Source organism: Cupressus sempervirens, chromosome 5 (genome assembly GCF_028749045.1).
Source record: "Cupressus sempervirens isolate cs-2001-9-10 chromosome 5, ASM2874904v1, whole genome shotgun sequence".
Taxonomy (NCBI): domain Eukaryota; kingdom Viridiplantae; phylum Streptophyta; class Pinopsida; order Cupressales; family Cupressaceae; genus Cupressus; species Cupressus sempervirens.
In genome coordinates, this window is record NC_143122.1 from 13,394,557 (window position 1) to 13,413,840 (window position 19,284).

Below are 19,284 nucleotides of genomic sequence, written 5' to 3' on the forward strand. Positions count from 1 at the left end.
TATGTCAAATAGGGTCATAGGTCACCCTATAACCCCTTTTGACCCATATGAACGATTCGAATATGTCCTTAGGGGACATAGGACCCTTAGGAACATATGTCGTTGTTTAATGGGTCAAAGAGAGTCATAGATTACCCTATGACCCCATTTGACTCATATTACCCATTTGAAAATGTCCTTAGGGGTCTTAGGACCCCTAGAGACATATGTCGTCATTTAATGGGTCAAAGGAGGTTTTAGGTAACCCTATGACCCTCTTTGACCCATATGAACGATTCAAATATGTCCCTAGGGGTCCTAGGACTCTTAGGGACATATGTCATCGTTTAATGGGTCGACCTATGACCCCCTTTGACCCATAATACCCATTCAAATATGTCCCTAGGGGTCCTAGAACCCCTAGGGACATATGTCATTATTTAATGGGTCAAAGGGGGTCATAGGTCACCTTATAACCCCCTTTGACCCATATTACCCATTGGAATATGTCCTTAGGGATTCTAGGACCCTTAAAGACATATATCGTCATTTAATCGATCAAAGAGACCTATGACCCCCTTTGACCCATATGAACGATTTGAATATGTCTCTAGGGGTCCTAGGACCCCTAGGGACATATGTTGTCGTTTAATGAGTCAACTAAGATCATAGGTCACCTTATGACCCCATTTGACCCATATTACCCTTTCAAATATATCCGTAGGGGTCCTAGGACCCCTAGAGACATATATCATCATTTAATAGGTCAAAGACGGTCATAGGTCACCCTATGACCCTGTTTGACCCATATGAACGATTCGACTATGTCCCTAGGGGTCCTAGAACCCCTAGAGACATATGTCATCATTTAATGGGTCAATGGGGGTCATAGGTCACCTTATGACCTCCTTTGACCCATATTAATGATTCGACTATGTCCTTAGGGGTCCTAGAACCCCTAGAAACATATGTCATCGTTTAATGGGTCAAAGAGGGTTATAGGTCATCGTATGATCCTTTTTGACACATAATACTCATTCAAATAAATTCCTATGGGTCTTAGAGACATATATCGTTCTTTAATAGGTCAAAGAAGGTCATAAGTCACCGTATGACCCACTTTGACCCATATGAACGATTCGAATATGTCCCTAGGGGTCCGAAACATATGTCATCATTTAATGGGTCAAAGAGGGTCATAGGTTACCCTATGACCCCATTTGACCCATGTTACCCATTCGAATATGTCCCTAGGGGTCCTAAAACCCCTAAGGACATATGTCATCGTTTAATGGGTTAAAGGGGGTGATAGGTCACCCTATGACCCCCTTTGACCTATATGAACGATTCAAATATGTCCCTAGGTGTCTTAGGACCCCTGGGGACATATTTCATCATTTAATGGGTCAAAGGGGGTCATAGGTCACCCTATGACCCCCTTTGACCCATATGAACGATTCGAATATGTCCCTAGGGGTCCTAGGACCCCTAAGGACATATGTCATCATTTAATGGGTCAAAGAGGGTCATAGGTCACCCTATGACCCCCTTTGACCCATATTACACATTCAAATATTTTCCTAGGGGTCTTAAGATCCCTAGAGACATATATTGCCATTTAATGGGTCAAAGAGTGTCATAGGTCACCTTATGACCCTCTTTGACCCATATTAATGATTCGACTATGTCCCTAGGGGTCGTAGGACCCGTAGGGACATATGTCGTCGTTTAATGGTTCAAAGGCTTTTTACCCATATGAATGATTCGAATATGTCCCTAGGGGTCCTAGGACCGCTAGGGACATATGTCATTGTTTAATGGGTCAAAGAGGGTCATAGGTCACCCTATGACCCCCTTTGATCCATATTACCCATTCGAATATGTCCCTAGGGGTCCTAAGACCCCTAGGGACATATGTCGTCATTTAATGGGTCAAAGGGGGTCATAGGTCACCCTATGACCCCCTTTGACCCATATGAACGATTTGACTATGTCCCTAGGGGTCCTAGAACCCCTAGGGACATATGTCATCGTTTAATGGTTCAAAGGGGGTCATAGGTCACCCTATGACCCCCTTTGACCCATATGAATGATTTGACTATGTGCCTAAGGGTCCTAGGACCCCTAAGAACATATATTGTCGTTTAATGTGTTAAGGTGACCTATGACCCCCTTTGGCCCATATGAACGATTCGAATATGTCCATAGGGGTCCTAATACTCTTAGGGACATATGTCATCGTTTAATGGGTCATAGGTCATCCTATGACCCCCTTTGACCCATAGTACCCATTCGAATATGTCCCTAGGGGTCCTAGGACCTCTAGAGACATATATCATTGTTTAATGGGTCAAATAGGTCATAAGTCACCCTGTGACCCCCTTTGATCCATATGAACGATTCGACTATGTCACTAGGGGTCCTAGGATCTCTAGGGACATATGTGGTCATTTAATAGGTCAAAGGGGGTCATAGGTCACCCTATGACCCCCTTTGACCCATATGAGTGATTCGACTATATCCCTATGGGTCCTAGGACCCCTAGGGACATATGTCATCGTTTAATGTGTCAAAGGGGTCATATGTCACCCTATGACGCCCTTTGACCTATATGAACAATTCGAATATGTCCTTAGGGGTCCTATGACCCCTAGGGACATATGTCATCATTTAATGGGTTAAAGAGGGTCATAGGTCACCCTATGAGCCCCTTTGACCCATATTACCCATTCGAATATTTTCCTAGGGGTCCTAGGACCCCTAGAGACATATATCATCATTTAATGGATCAAAGAGGGTCATAGGTCACCCTATGACCCCCTTTGACTCTTATATATTAATAATATACATATATATTAATAATATACATATTAATATAATAATATATATATATATATATTACATTATTATATTTAATAAAAATATTACGTTTTTATATATATATTATATTATTATAAATATTAATATAATAATATATAATACGTATTATATATATATATATGTATGTATATATATATATGTATGTGTGTATATATATATATATGTATGTATATAAATATATATGTGTATATAAATATATATATATATGTATGTATATAAATATATATATATGTATATATATATATATATTTATATACATACATATATATATTTATATATATATATGTATATAAATATATATATATATATATATTACGTTATTATATTTAGTAAAAATAATAATAATATAAATTATATTTATAGATTGTAATAAGATTAACATAAGATATTATTATATATTACTAGATTATATCTTGTATGTTTACATTATGTTATTATATATATATATAATATATTAAAATATGCTTTTACATGTTAATATAAGTGAAATAATTTAAAAATAAAAAATTATAATGTTTAAATCGAATTTCCCTCTAAAATTTAAATTTTTTTTGAATTTGACTACCGAGCCATAACGGATATCCGATCAGTCTTGGTATTTACCAAGGCTGCCCGATCAACCCCAAAGACATGTTTATACAGAGCTTTAGTGATACTCAAACTTCGGGTAGCAGTCTGACAATGTTATTTTGATCGAAACTGAATGAAACGAAATGGGTTTTTTAATATCTCTCTCTAGATTCTATTAATATAATTTTTGTTAAATTCTAAGTTCGATAAGTATTTATTAGTTAATTATCAATGAAGATTATTGTAAAGTGTTGATTGACATACTGAATGAAAAATGGCTATAACTTTCAAATGGTATAATATTTTTTAAATCTAAAAGTTGCGTCACATTCTATACTTCACCTAGTATAAGAAAAAAAAAAAATTGGTCAAATTTTCTATTAGTTAGGGTGGTCAAACACGGGACTTTTTTTAATCTGAAAAAGTTTTGGTAGAAAATTCATATTTAATTATTTATTTGGAATAAAAATATCAAAAAATATGCATCACATCCGGGCATGAGTCTAGTTTTCATATCTATAATTATATTAAAAAAAATTATGATTTGATTTTGATTAAGGTAGTCAGACATACACCTACTTTTTATTTTCGCCCTGAAATTTTCTTAGTACTGCATTAAAATTCAAAATTTTGACCAATCAATTATTTTTTTCTCTTGATAAGGCCTAGTGGTTTAGAAACTATATTCAATTTTTTACAAATTATTTTGTTACAACTTTTTGATATAAAGTCCATAACCACTTCAAAATTATGTGTCAAGTTGACATAAACCTGATTTGCTGATTTTTCACTGCCACTTAAGGCCATGGTTTGGTACACCATGATCCTACACATACCCAACTAGAAGATTGAAATGCCACTTTTCCCATATCAACTGAATGAAGAAAGAGATTCAAGTTAAAATGATCATTAAAAAGAAGGAAAGAAGTAGCTATTGAAGAAAATCACACACACTACCAAGAGATTGACACTAATGAATTGTTTGCAAATGGAAATACTAATGAATTTTATGTAGTAGTTGTATATCTAATGGAAAAGAATGGAACCCTAACTAAAGAGGTCAGAAATCTCAAGAGAGAACAACAAGTCTAATTAGTATTTCTATGTGAGGTGACTGAGAAGAAAAAGAAAGATGAAGAAGACAAAGTCACATGATTGAAGATGACAAAAGGATTTTGATGAATAGATTGGAAGAAAAAACATTAGAGGTAATTAAGATAGCTAACATGTAATTGGAAAATTTGAGTCAAATGATGATTGCAAATCATGAACTAAATGAAAAGGATGTTGAGATCACCACACTAAAGTTACAGAATGAATAACTAAGAAATGATCTAAAAAGAGAAAAAGAGTTTGCTGAAAGTTTCAACAAACCTAGTGAAGCAATTAAGTACTTTGAGTAATTTATTAGATCCCCCAGATCCAATAGTGATTCTTCTAGATTAGGTTACACTAGTAGCGAAGAAGGAGAATCATCCAAAAGTGGTGAAGTAAGAAGTAACAAAGGTAAGAACTCCAAACCAAATTTTCATAATTGTGGTAAGACTGGTCACATTGCCAATGTTTATAGGAGCAAGAATAAAATTTAGAATCCTAAGTAGAAGTTCATGGGTCTTTGCCACAAATGCAATAAATAAGGATATCAAGCACATGAATGTAGAACCAAGACCATAAGCACACAAATATTTGAAGTATACTACTAAAACTATTAGAATTATGGACATAGAGCATATGAGTGCATATCCAAGCCTAAATGGTCATCAAGTAAGTAGACAAAGGTAAATCACAATGAAAACTCTTATAATTGGGATTATAATATAGGGTATAGTTATCGCTATTGTCAAGAGTATGGACATGTTGCTAAAAATTTCATAAGAAAAGATTTTAGAAGTGACTACAAAAGATGGTTGAGTCATACCACATGTTTTATCTATTCGAAGACTCGTCATATTGTCAGAAATAGGTAATACTGAGAGGGGGGTGAATCAATATTCTATAAAATTTTGTCACCAACTAGATATTATTAATTACTTTGAACCATGCATAAGAAAGTAAACAACCAATTCTGAATAGTAAAAGTAACCATCCTTAGAGAGAACTCATAACACCATATTTTGTTAACTACGGAAATCCTGGCCAAGGGAAAACCAAAGTGCCGATGATATCACAAGATGATGTACTAATATAAATGTTTTTTGTTAGAGGGTTGACCCTATTAGGAGTCTATAAACTCATTCAATACATATGAGTCCCTATTAGGAGACTTTGAGTCTATATTAGGAGATTCCAACCCTATTAAGAGTTGTGGTACAATGTGTGCAACAAGAGCTCATGCCTAAACATGCACTTTCAATTACAAGAAGAGCTCACTGCCTAAACAACTAATTAAAGTTCCTCGAATACAAAAGTATGGATGTTGTACCTTCTTTTAGCTAATCTCTTGCCCTAGCTTGATCTTGGATTACAAAATCATGTTATCAAAATTTGCTTCTGCATATGATACAAAACTTTGCATTCACAACTTTTGCATGTACTTCCAAATAATCTCACAAGATGTCTTTGTATAAATAGCATGACTTTTCATAAATTTCTACAAGGTCAACTAAGACCAAAATAAACTTTCCCAATTTAGAGTAAACATCTAAGCTATTGTGCCTAATTGTTTAAGTAATTAATTTATAAATAAAATAATTCCTTTGCCTTTCATTCTAATGTTCTTCACATCTTAAGTATCTATTTTCCATACTATCTATAGTGATGTCTAAGGTTATACACATCATCATCAACATGTATATTGTTCTCATATATTTTCTCTTTCAAGAATAACATCATATAAATAAGTTATACATAAAATAATATATTGTTGTAAATCATTTCCATACTTAGACAATTTTTTGAGTACCAAAAAGTGAAGTATCTTTATTTCCAAGGTTTACTACAAGCATGTACGTTAGGTGTTACCATTAATGACAACATTTATATATCTACATATAGCCAATTGTCAACAATCCCCCTCTTTGGTATTGATGGAAACAAAGTAGGAAAATTGGCAAAGTATCAAAAACTTTACACAACTTACAACATTAGTATACTTACCATCTATTACAAATATTTCATCTTAAAAATTCTCCTACTTTTGACAGGACTGTACAAAATTCATAACTTACAATTTTCTTATACAACTTCTCCCCCTTTGACATCAATGACAAAGGTCAAAAGGTCCAAAAATTATCAATTTTTTTTGTCTATCTCTTATCAAAAGCTATCAAAATTTTCTATCTCACAAGCTGATATCATCTTCATAAAATCATCAAAATTTTCCTTTAGAGTATCCATACCTTTCTCTCATGTGTCCTTAACTTCTTTGACTATAGTGAGATATGCACATATGGCATATGATACAATCTCAACTACATTAAGGTTAGAGTATATGAAATTTAAATAACTATTCTTTTCTTTGAAATATCCCTCCAACTGTCTCTTAATGGCTAATAGTTTCAAAGCTATAGATTTTCTAAATTATGACAATCTTATCAAAATTTACTCTTTCTCAAGTTGTAGTTTTCTAATGTTAGTGTGAACACTGGTAACTTGTCCTTCAAAATCATCAACTCTACTAGAGGGTTGTTGTAACTAACTTGTCAAAGCTTCTAACTCACTCAGCTTCCCTTGCATCTTATTATCCAAAAATTTAGTCAACTTGTGAGATAAAGTACATTTGGTGTATAATACCTTGCCATCTTGTTGGTATCTTTGGAGTTCCTTGATATAAGTATCAAGATTCATCAAGTCATTTTTTATGTTGTAACAAACAGTGCTAAAAATATTAGAATCATGACAATTTGAGCCTTAGATACTACAACATTTAAGAAATTAGTAAATTCATCATCAAATGATTTTACTACTACTTTGTTCGAGATCTTCTTCTATATATTTGGTTGCTAAAGTATTGTACAATCTATTAGTCATTTCCATTAATTCTCTTTGTAGACCCTTGACTTTCCTATCCTTCTCAATCAATTTGTTCAAAGATTATATCAAGTTAGATTGATCATCATCATCACCTATAAGGTCAGCAATAGATAGTGGAGGGGATGAGCTAGATGCTTTAGTCTCATCTTCCTTTTGTTTCTTCTCTATTGTCTCCCTTGTTTTTCTCTCTTCTTCTTCCTTCTCCTTTTTTTTCTTTCCTTTCCTATTCTTTTGTTTCTTCTTCTATGTTTCATGTACTCTTCTCTTCTTTTCTTCTTTTTGCCTCTTATCCTCCTCAAGCAATTTCTACTTGGCTTCTTCAATCTTCTCTTTTTCTTCATATAACTACCTTTTCATTTCTTTGATCAATTTTAACTGATCATGAATGTTTTCAGAATGGGACTCAAGGTGATTAAAAGGATAATATTCAATATTAACTATAATATTAGTTCTATCAATTTGCATTGTATCACCACTTACTGATACTTCTAAAGTTTTCTCTATTGTGATAGGTGCTTCTTCTAATTCTGACCACATCTAGTTGACAGTTGTAGCTATTTCACTTCTTGTAAAAAAAATCTCACCTCACACAAATAGAAATGGAATCATCTTACTTCGCAAGTAATGTGCTAGTTTGTTCATCAATTTCTTGATTTCTTCGTCATCGTCAATTTTGCACATAGTCATTAACATAGATTTTAAAAGTTCCATGTCTTCCTCAGATGCAAGAGCATTGATCTTGGATTTTGGTAGAGTTATTAATTTCATGGTTAGGGATGTATTGGAGACACATTGGAGAACCTTTCCTCATGATTGTACAGAGATTGAATGAATTGGAGTTGTTTTTACCTTGTTATTGGAACTGTGTTTTCTGGTTTTTGGGTGTCATTGGAGAACCATGTAACTAATTTTACATAGTGAGCTAGAGGACGAGAAATTTATGGGTTGTAGAGAGCCTAGTTTTATATCTCTAATTAAGGTCACAAGTCCTAATTCATTATAAGTTGGGATATATGACAATTCTCCCAAAGTATCAATTTTTGATAGTTTGCAAGACAAGTTTCTATGCATGAATTTTGAGATGAATCTAAAGATGTCCTTAATGAATTAGCCTTAGAAAGATTAAGGGGTTGTAGAGGACCTAAATTAATACCTTTAGTTTAAAGCACAAGTTCTAGTTCAATCAAGTCTAAGAGATATTGCAATTTTTCTTAGGTATTGATTTGGAAACATGTAAACCAATTGGAACACCTATGGTAACTCAACACAAGTTATCTACAAAAGATGAAACACCTACGGTTGAACAAAAATATTATAGATCCATGATCAAAGGATTACAATATTTGACTCACACAAGTCTAGATATAGAAAATAAAATTTGAATTGTTGCAAGATTCCAAGATGATCCCAAAGAAGCACACTATGAAATAGTAAAAAGGATATTTAGATATCTGAAAGAAACTTCAAAATTTTGATTATGATATGATAGATCTAATGATTTTACACTAAGTTCTTATACTAATTCATATAGGGTAGGAAATATAAATGATAGAAAGAGTACTAGTGGAGGAGCCATCTTTCTTGGAGAAAGATTGGTTTCTTGGTTAAGAAAGAAGCAAGATTGTACATCTCAAAGTACAACAGAAGCAAATAATTGCAATCAAGTTATTTGGATGAAATAGATGCTAAAGGATATAAAGATAAAAATTAGTGAACCTATTGTTATACATTGTGACAACACAAGCACGAAAAATATGTCTAAGAACCCAGTGTTGCATTTCAAAAACTAAGCACATTTCTATTAAGTATCACATGTTGAGAGAAAATGTTACAAAAAAAGAAATTAGATTGGAGAATGTAAGCACACAAGAGAAGATTGTAGATATATTCAGTAAGCCTCTTCTCGAAGAGACTTTTGAGTGTTTGTGAGGTATGATTGGGGTTATGCCCCTTCCTACAACCAAGTGTAAGATGCAAGAATGCATCAGTCCAGGGTAATAGAGCACCACTATTTGTCTAGACTAGATGCTGATGCTTCCTATGTTGGGGAGTATTTGTGATGGAAAGAGTCAACTAGGACTCTTGATTAATGTTGTTGTAAATAGAGTCTTTTGACACTCAAGTTGAATAAGTGTTAGTTGATCACAAAATTTGATAAAGAAATCTTGGTTGCTGGAACCTTTGACATTAATGTCAATGGGGGACAAGTTCACCATAAAAAGCATCATACTATGAGGGAGAAGTATTGTAGGAAAGTACCATAGAAGAAGTTTGGTAGTATGTTGAGGAAGATGTTCAACATAAGCACAATATTTTTAATAAGAGTTTAGTATAGTACACATTGAGGTATATTAATGAGGGAGTGTGATTGATGAAGAAGACTATTTATCTTTTGTTGGTACTTTTGGCTTTGACATATTAGTCAATTTTTTTATTAGTGACACACACTTATTCAGATTCTATATAGCTACCAAGCTTATTGAACAGTATATAGCATTTGCCATGTAATTTAGTAGCCACCAAGCTCTACAATTGCTACCAAGTCTTTTGGACTAATCCTAGTTGTTACCAGGTAGACTTTGTTAGTTTGAAGTCTAGTAGTTCAAACTATGCATTTAGTATACATCAAGTTTATCAGTGATTACCAAACATTGCAGTGTCTACTGAGCTCACAGTTCATGTGATGCAAAGCCAGTGTTAACCAAGAAACTTTATGCTAACCAAGTGATTTCGTGTTTGTTGAGTTGCAAAATATCTACTGAGCCACCAATGCAGACTGCATTCAAGACTACTTGAAAGTAAATGGTGTGGACCGAGCTTCTATGTCTACTAAGTGAATGATGATGCCAAGCATTGACAATGGATGCCGAATATCAGAACCTCATCAAGTTAGCCTTTAGAACCTGAGTATCTTCATGTTGGCTAACTTTGTAATATTTTTGTTAACTTGTATCATGACCAACTTTGTAATTTTTTAATTTAGATTGGTATATATATGTAATGTATTGTATCATATCCAATGAGTAAGAATGCAAGTGTATAAGCATATGTGTTGTAATGTAGATGCAAAAAGTTCAAGTTATGAATGCAATAGATAAAGAGTGAATTCTGAAGGCCATAATAGTATAAGAAGCAACAGAGACATATCTATCATAGAAAGGTGATCAGTACACTAAGGAATCTCTACAAACAAACTCGGTTGCAAATTAGAGATCTACTGCTTCATCCTAATAAGTGAACTAGTCGAAATCCTTTAACAAGGTAGACCTAACACTCTTTTATAAATCTCTTTACCAAGTGCATACTTCATTGTGTTTTTTAAATTCTCTCACAAGGTGAACCTAGTAGTCCTAATCACTTCTAATAGAGCAGATCATCAAAAGTGATCAATATAAGCCTTAATAGGCCAACTTTATGCTGCAGTACTAAAATTTGTGGGTATCATTCCTACTGTAATTTTACTTTCTATTTGAAAGGTTTCTGGGTCACCAAATCTTTGTGTTCAAGTGTTATGGATGCTTTCATGTTTTTAGTTTCTCATGCATGCAATTAGATCATATGTGATGAATTAAGTGATGGTTTATTTATTGGAATAAGAATTGAAATTGGTAAAGTTTTAGAAGTTACTGATTCAACCTTCTCCTCTCAATAACTTAGCATAGTCTTGAATATTTCCAACAATTGGTATTAGAGCTTTGTGGTTCTCAAGAGAAATTTTAACGAGCTTCAAAAAAGATCAAGGATATGGAGATATTCAGACTTGACAAAGCTATTGATAATGAAAAGTTGGATCTAGAAATGGCCATTTCCTAAGTCAAAAAAGCTAAGGAGCAACTTTCCCAATTCCTAAAAAGAAGAAAGGAACTTGTAAATCAAATAAATGATCACCTTTAGATTTAAGAAAGAATTGAAGACTTTCACCCTTCAAGCAGCTCAGATGAAGTAAATGATGCAATCAAAGAACTCCTAGAGAAAAATGGTTCCTTGCAAGAAGAAGTAAGAAAGCTGAAAAGAGAATAAGAAATTTAGTTAGTAAGGTTATGTGAAGTCTTGGAATAAAGAAACAAGATAAAAGAAGAAATGGAGGAAATAATAAAATTTAGAACCAATCCCTTCAACAAGCAAACCTTATTGATCAGCTTTGCAATGCAAATGAGCAAATCATGAGCCTAAGATTTGAAAATGAAAGAATAAGGAATGATCTAAATTTTGAAAGGCAAATCAATGGAAGAATAAAAAATGATCTAGGATTTTAAAGAAAAATTAATCAAAGATTGAGGAATGATCTAAACTCTAAGAAGAAAATCAATGAGAGAATGATGAAATCTCAAGTAGACATGGATCAACTGAATGAGAAAAACCCCTGTAGGAAAAAGAGAAAGGTAGAAATTGGATACAAAGAAGAAGGTGAATTCTCCAAACAAGGTGCTAAAAAGAATTAAAAACCTACTTGCAATCACTATTATGATATAGGTCATACATCAAAAAAATGTTGGAGTAATGGAAAAGAAAAATTGAATGGAAAGTGCTACAATTGCAATCAGCATGGTCATAGGGCTAATAAATGCAAAGAGAAACCAATATTTGAAGGCAACTATCATAAATATAAAAAACATGGGCACAAGGCATCAGAATGCAAAACAAAGAATATGAATCCTAGAAAACAAATTGTGAAAGAAATATTTGGCTAGGACTACAATACTTGGTGTAGATGTCATTACTATGCAGAATTTGAACACAATGGTATGAATTGTGTTAAACATCATATGAGGAAAAAAGATACCACTAAAAGATGTTTTATTTGTACAAAACTTGGTCATCTTGCCAAGAATTGTATGAATACTGGTAGAATTGAAGATGAGAAGAAAGAAAAGGTTGATAACATCTAAAAGTAGATGAGATAGCAATGGATTCCTAAGTCTACCAAGGATATTGATCTAAGAAATGATGGTCAAGTCACTCAAGAATTGGGTGACTCTACCATTTCTAATTAAGTTCTCAAGGAAGAACTAGAACCAGGCTATCAAAGAAGACATCTGAATCAGTTCTAGTTGAAATGTGACAAAGATGCAAATCCATATAAAAGATACAAAGGGATCACTGAGAAATATTGATACTAGTTATTATCGAGTTACCTTCTCTACCGAGTAAGGTTGGGTCATAAACTCTACCAATCAAGGTTGAAAGTAACAAAGGCACTATAGTCTAGAGAAAAAATATGCCTATACTTTACCAAATAAATGAATATATTGTAGAAATGTTTGAGAATTGTACCACCATCATGAATAACTACTTTCATGTGTTCAAATAAAAAATGAAAAATAGGTTTAAAATTCCAAAAAGGTTAGTTGAAGACTACAAGGATGATGTATGCTTCATGGTGGACAGTGAAAAGGTATATATCTAGGAAATTAAGGCTAGAGTTGCATGGGTCAAACCTCTTGGCTATGAGGTGAATATTGATGAGACAAAGGACATCATTGAAGCCCTTTTCAATGAAACTATTGATCCCAAGGCCTTTTATTTTGGAACTTGTGATGAAGCTAAGGCCAGATTAGAGCTAGAAATAAAGCTCCCATACGTGATTAACAAAGGGAAGAGAAGGATAGCCAAACTGAAATCAAGTGCACCTCTCTTGTTAACCGAGGGAAAAGGTGAGGATGTGGAAAAAGAAAAGAATGAGGAATAATATAAGAAAGAAGAAGAACCTTTGAAGAAAAAGGGCAACGTGATCATCATCAAGTCTGTAAAGTCATCCACTACAGTCTTCACAAGGAGGTCATGAAAGAAAGGAAGTGACATTGTATTCAAAAAACCTCCACCCACCTTCCAAGACAAGTTGAAGCAATTGGAAGGAGCAAGAATAAAAAAATTTAAATCTTTAAAATATGAATTTAGGATTGAGGCAAAGCATAAGAAAGTTAAAGAATTGGTGCTAAGAAAAATGGGTAAGTGGAAGTACTCACCAAACCATATCACTTCTCAAGTCTCCAATGAATTACTAGAGAAGATAAAGCCAAGATGGAATTTTTCTATTTAAATAGTCAAAGACATATATGCACAAACCTTGAGGTAGTTACTACTAAGCATATCAGATGCTAAGGTGAAAGAGTCATTAAGGAAAAATGAAGAAAAATTTACTCTAAGGTTTAATACTTGTTTTGTTTTGATTAATGACACTGAGCATGTTGTTAGAAATGTTACAAACTCTTGGAAAAATATTTATCATCTTCATAAACCAATTGAATTTACAATTAAAGTAAAGGATGTTGATGAACAATAAGATAAAGAGAAAGATGAGGAAGAAAATGTTGAAGAAGTGACTCATTTTGATAATGAAGATGATTAACAAGATCAAGGTCCAAAAGCTATCAAAGAAGAAAAGAAAGATGATGAGGAGACTAACCTAGTCAAGATAGTTGTAGTAGTCATTTCCTCACTTCCCCACTCCCCAAGAAAACCATTGATTACATCAAGTATGGAGATAGCTTCAAAAAGTTTGGTTGTGACTACTACTAATACATCAAATGCCCAATCACTCTTTGCCCCAACTCATCTCAACATATCATTGATAGAAGTGACTTCCACCTCATCCACTAAGCTATAGACTCCTTCTTCATCTACTAAGTTGAGTTGTTCAGTCTTCATTCAGTTTTGGATTCTACAATTTTGACTTCATAAATTTTTGATTCTTCAAGTATTTTTATAAGTATTCCATTAGTTAGTACAATATTAGTTTTTACTAAAATCCAAGTATGTCTACTATTGTTTCCATTCTAGGTACAAAAGCAATATGTGCAAGGATAGTTGAGCCTAAGGTTCAATTGAGTACAAAACTTTTGGGGAAAGGAGAGGAGATAAAGGAAGACATAGATTCAGATGAGGAAATGGTAATTCCCAAATGGGATATTTACAATCTTTCTATAGACCAAATGTACATATTTGGTGAAATCCTCTAGAAAAAGGCCAGACAACAAAGATTAAGAGAGGAAAGAGACAAAGAGCATAAAATAATTGATGATGACAAGAATATCTTGACCAAGGCAAAAAGGAATTAAGGTTGATTCTTCTCAACCTATTTTGTATTAGCTAGGAGAAGCAGTCCAAAAATTCAATGAGGAAATTGAGAGTCAAGATAAGTTAGTTGAAAAGGCTGAAAATAAATTTAACAATAAAGTGCTAGAGCACATTGCTCAATAAATAGCTATTTATCAAGTTGAGCTTTCAACAATTTTGGTCAATTTTGAGGTGTCCTATTCAAACGTGTCTTCACCTTTTGGGAAACTATGTGATGTTACCGAGTATACAAAGGAAGTAAAGGAAAAATTGTCCAAAATTGATATAGATCTTAAAGAAAATGCTCACCACCTAAAACTTGACCCTACTTCAAGCTTTACACATTTCAAGAAGATCACATTTTTGTTAGACATGCAAGGTGAATTGTTAAGAGAAGAAGCAAGGATCTACTCAACATTGATTGGCATACAAAATATGATTCTTCTAGTCATGAATGCTATGTAGAAACATATTGTATATTCAAAGACCTAATACATGATAATAACTTCTCTATTATAGACCACATGATTGAACTATTAGTAGAGGTGCAAATTGTAATTCATACATGCAAGGTCTTGCAAGATAACTAGGATAAAACCTTAGCAATCACCATCAAGGTACATTCTAAATTTTTATCCCATTTTGGTGTCTCTATGTAAATATGTTAGAACAAATCTTTTGCATTACTATCAAGAAGGGGGAGAAATGTTACATTGGAGAAATGTTACATGTATATGGGAGAAAAGTTATATGTTATGAGGAAGCAAGAAATGTACATAGAGGAACACAAAGTATGGGGGAGAAATATGCTATGGTGGAGAACTTATATAGAAAAAGATGTATAGTATACTGTATATACTTACAAAGATCAATTTTGAAAAATCTCAAAAATATACTGAGCTAGTATCATATGGTGATGAATACAAGGTATTTAGTTTTGGGCTAATAAGTGTTTTTGTCACTAATGCCAAAGAGGGAGATTGTTGACATATCAGTCAAGTTTGTTATTAGTGACACACACTTATTCAGATTCTATATAGCTATCGAGCTCATTGAAATATTTATAGTGCTTGCCATGTAATTTAGTAGCCACTGAGCTCTATAGTTGCTATCAAGTCTTTTGGACTAATCCTAGTGGTTATAGAGCATATTTAGTTAGTGTGAAGTCCAATACTTCAAACCCTACATTTTAGTATACACCAAGTTTTTCAGTGGTTACTGAGCATTGTAGTGCCTACCAAGTTCGCAGTTCATGTGATACAAAGCCATTGTTAACCAAGCTACTTTATGCTAACCAAGTGATTCAGTGTTTGCAGAGTTGTACAATATCTACTGAATCACTAGTGTAGACTGAGTTTAAGACTAGTTGAAAATGATCAGTATAGACCAAGCTTCTATGTCTACCGAGTGCAAGAGGATGCCAAGCATCAACAGTGGATGCCAAGTAATAGAAACTCACCAAGTTAGTCTTTAGAACCTGAGTATTTTCATATGGGCTAACTTTGTAATTTTTAAATTTGGATTGGTATATATATGTAAGGTATTATGTCATATCCAATGAGTAAGAATGCAAGTGTGTAAGCATATGTATTGTAATGTGGATGCGAAAAGTTCAAGTATAAGAAAGAGAAAATTGTGAAGGCCATAATAGTATAAGAAGCAGCAAAGGCATATCTATCAGATAAAGGTGATTGATACACTAAGGAATCTCTATCAGAAAACTCAATTGAAAATTAGAGATAAAATTAGAGATCTATTGCTTCATCCTAATAGGTGAACCTCTCAAAATCCTTTAACAAGGTAGACCTAATAGTCTTTTATAAATCTCTTTACCACATGCATACTTCATTATATGTTTGTAAATCCTCACACAAGGTGGACCTAGCGGTCCTAATTGCTCCTAATAGGGTATATCATTAGAATTTATCAATGTAAGCCTTAACATGCTAACTTTATGCTATAGTACTAAAGTTTTTGGGTATCATTCCCACCCCAATTTTACTTTCTATTTGGAATGTTTCTAGGTCACCAAATCTTTGTGTTCAAGTTTTATGAATGCTTTCATGTTTTCAATTTCTCATGCATGCAATTAGATCAGATGTGATGAATTAAGTGCTAATTGATTTATTGGATTAAGAATTAAAATTGATAAAGTTTCAGAAGTTACTAACGCACCCTCCCCTCTCAGTAACTTAGCAGAGTCTTGAATATTTCCAACATTTGGAACTAGATGTTTTTCATCTATGTTGCCATCAATGCCAAAGGGGGAGATTTTTGGAAGATTGGAGAGATTTATTGGAAGTTTGGTTTGATGATGATATGTTACATTCATGACTGAATTTTTCATTAATGTCAACATAGCATGTTTGATGTCTTTTGTGGTATCTGATAGAAGAACAATGGAAAGATCAAGTTGATATAGATGACTAGTTGAGCATATCAAGCACACAAGGTTATGGGAGATACATCTAAGTATCTTGTATATTTAGTTAATGTCAAAAGTAGAAATGATAAGTTTGGAAGAAGTTATGTAAGTTTTGGTGATGTCTATTTTGAGATATAGTATACAAAGGCATGTTAGGGTAAACTTCTTATATCTCTTAGCAGAGTTGATATCTTGAGTATCAAGGTTGAGGACTTGAAGAAGGAATGTTAAGGATGACATGGCTAAGATTTCTTGTAATAATATTATGTGTATGGAAAGTTATTCAAGTTTCAAGGTAGAATATTTTTGTTATCACTAAGTGTAATGTGTTCTTAGTGTGGTCCTATAATAATTAATTGAGAAGGACTAATAGATGACTCAAGGAATTGATTAATGGACTTGGTATAAAGGAAGGATATTTTCCTTTATCATGGCAAGGATATATGTGGGTTATGAATGTTTGAAAAGTAGTAGAGATGGAATGCAAAGTTGAGCAGAGCAGTGTGGAAGTGAAGGAAACTTCATTGCTGACATTTTTCTAAGGGATCTGAGATTTGGTCTTTGGATTTGTGGTTTGTGACCTAGTCTATAAGGTTTGATAGTGATTGGTTTAGTTGATAGGAAAAAGGAAAGAACAAAGAAAAGAAGAAAGTAACAATAGATTATGTGTTTGAGCAGTGAGCTCATCTTGTAGTTGAAATTGCATGTTTGGGTAGTGGGCTATTCTTGCATACATTATACCATAACTCTTAATAGGGTTGGAATTTCCTAACAAGGAGTCAAAGTCTCCTAAAAGGGACTCATTGTACTAAATGTGGTAATGGACTCCTAACAGGGTCTATCCTCTAATAAGGAATATTTATATTAGTACATCATCTTGTGGGCATCATTCCCACTAGAGTTTTTCCTCTTTTCAAGGGTTTCTAGAGTCAACATATCTAGTGTATTTGTTTATGTGCATCTTTGTATGGTTGTTATTTACATTGGTTGAATGGCTAAGCTTTTTTAAAGAAGATAAATGTTTTAATTGTTGAATATCTAATTTAACCCCCACCTACCCCCTCTATCTCAATTATCTTGGTGGATTATTGTGTCTGAGAGAATATTTCTAGAGTGTGTGAATAGAGCACTGAATGTGAGGTAGTTTACACCTGGATCTTGGATAAAGTTTGAGAAGGGCTAGTAGTTGTGGCTTGGAAAAAAAACAAATTGCTTGTTGGGCTTGCGAGCACAAGTTGAGATTTTTCTTGGAGGTTTTTGCCAGAGTGTGGATGTGGACTACCTAGTGTTTGGGTTGGATATTGAGGGATCTTCCATATCTATTATTATAATTGCTTTGTATTTTCCTATAATTGGGAAAGCTATCTACTTGAAACATTGCATATAAAAAATTATTTTATGATTAAATTATTGTAATTTAGTATTAGATCTTGCATTATTTCTTCTTGCTATTGTGTTTCCACTATGTGGTTTTTTTTGGCAGCTAGGGCATCTCCTTTGGGGATTCTCTTTCCTTGCACTACTTCAAGTGATAGTAGAGCATAGTTTTTCCTAAATGTGTACATAGATCACCAAAGTTGAGGCAGTTTACACATAGACCTTGGGAGGACATGTAGATGGATCTATGGTTGCAAAGATGGAAGGTTGATCTTGTTTGAGAAGATTGATCTATTGGTGATTTCTTATTGAGGGTTTGCAAATATCTTAGAAGATGGCTCCAAGAGGATTGGACTCTAGGATGATTGGTAATCTCTATGATATAGTGGAGAGGAGGATTAATTAGACAATAGCTTAGGTGGATGTTGTTGTGGATGCTTCTTTTTCTAAAAGAGTTGAGAAACCAAAGAAAAAAGTTATATGCTATTGCAGCTAGAGTCTATCAATCCAGAAGAGTTTTCCAGCCTGTTATTAGACTTATTTGAGAGAGAAGATTGCATAGCAAGTGGAGTCTAATACAAAACCTATAGAGAAACTAGAGGTTGTTGCTAAGGATACTCCTAACATTTTTGATGCTAGGATGGAGATTGGTTTTTATGATCGGTTGGTTGAGTCTAACATGGAGATTGTAGAGCACTCAATCATGGATGATCTAGTTGCTATTGGTGGTGACTTGTACGTTGCAAAGCATCTTGTGTGAGAAAGGAGATGGTGGGTGTTGAGAGTTTGGAATATGTTGATGGAGATCTACATATTGCTAATGATATGGATTTTTTTGTTTTTGGTGTGGATTCACTAGTTGTTGATGTGGATGAGGGTTTGTTGATGAAGCATTATGTTTAGTTTGTTCTTCAGTGTGAGCATGTTGATTGGGGCTCTGATATGTATTTGATTCTAATTTTTTAGTGGATATAGCATAGATGGCTGATTTTTAGATTTTTTTCTATTGATTGTGATAAAGTGGA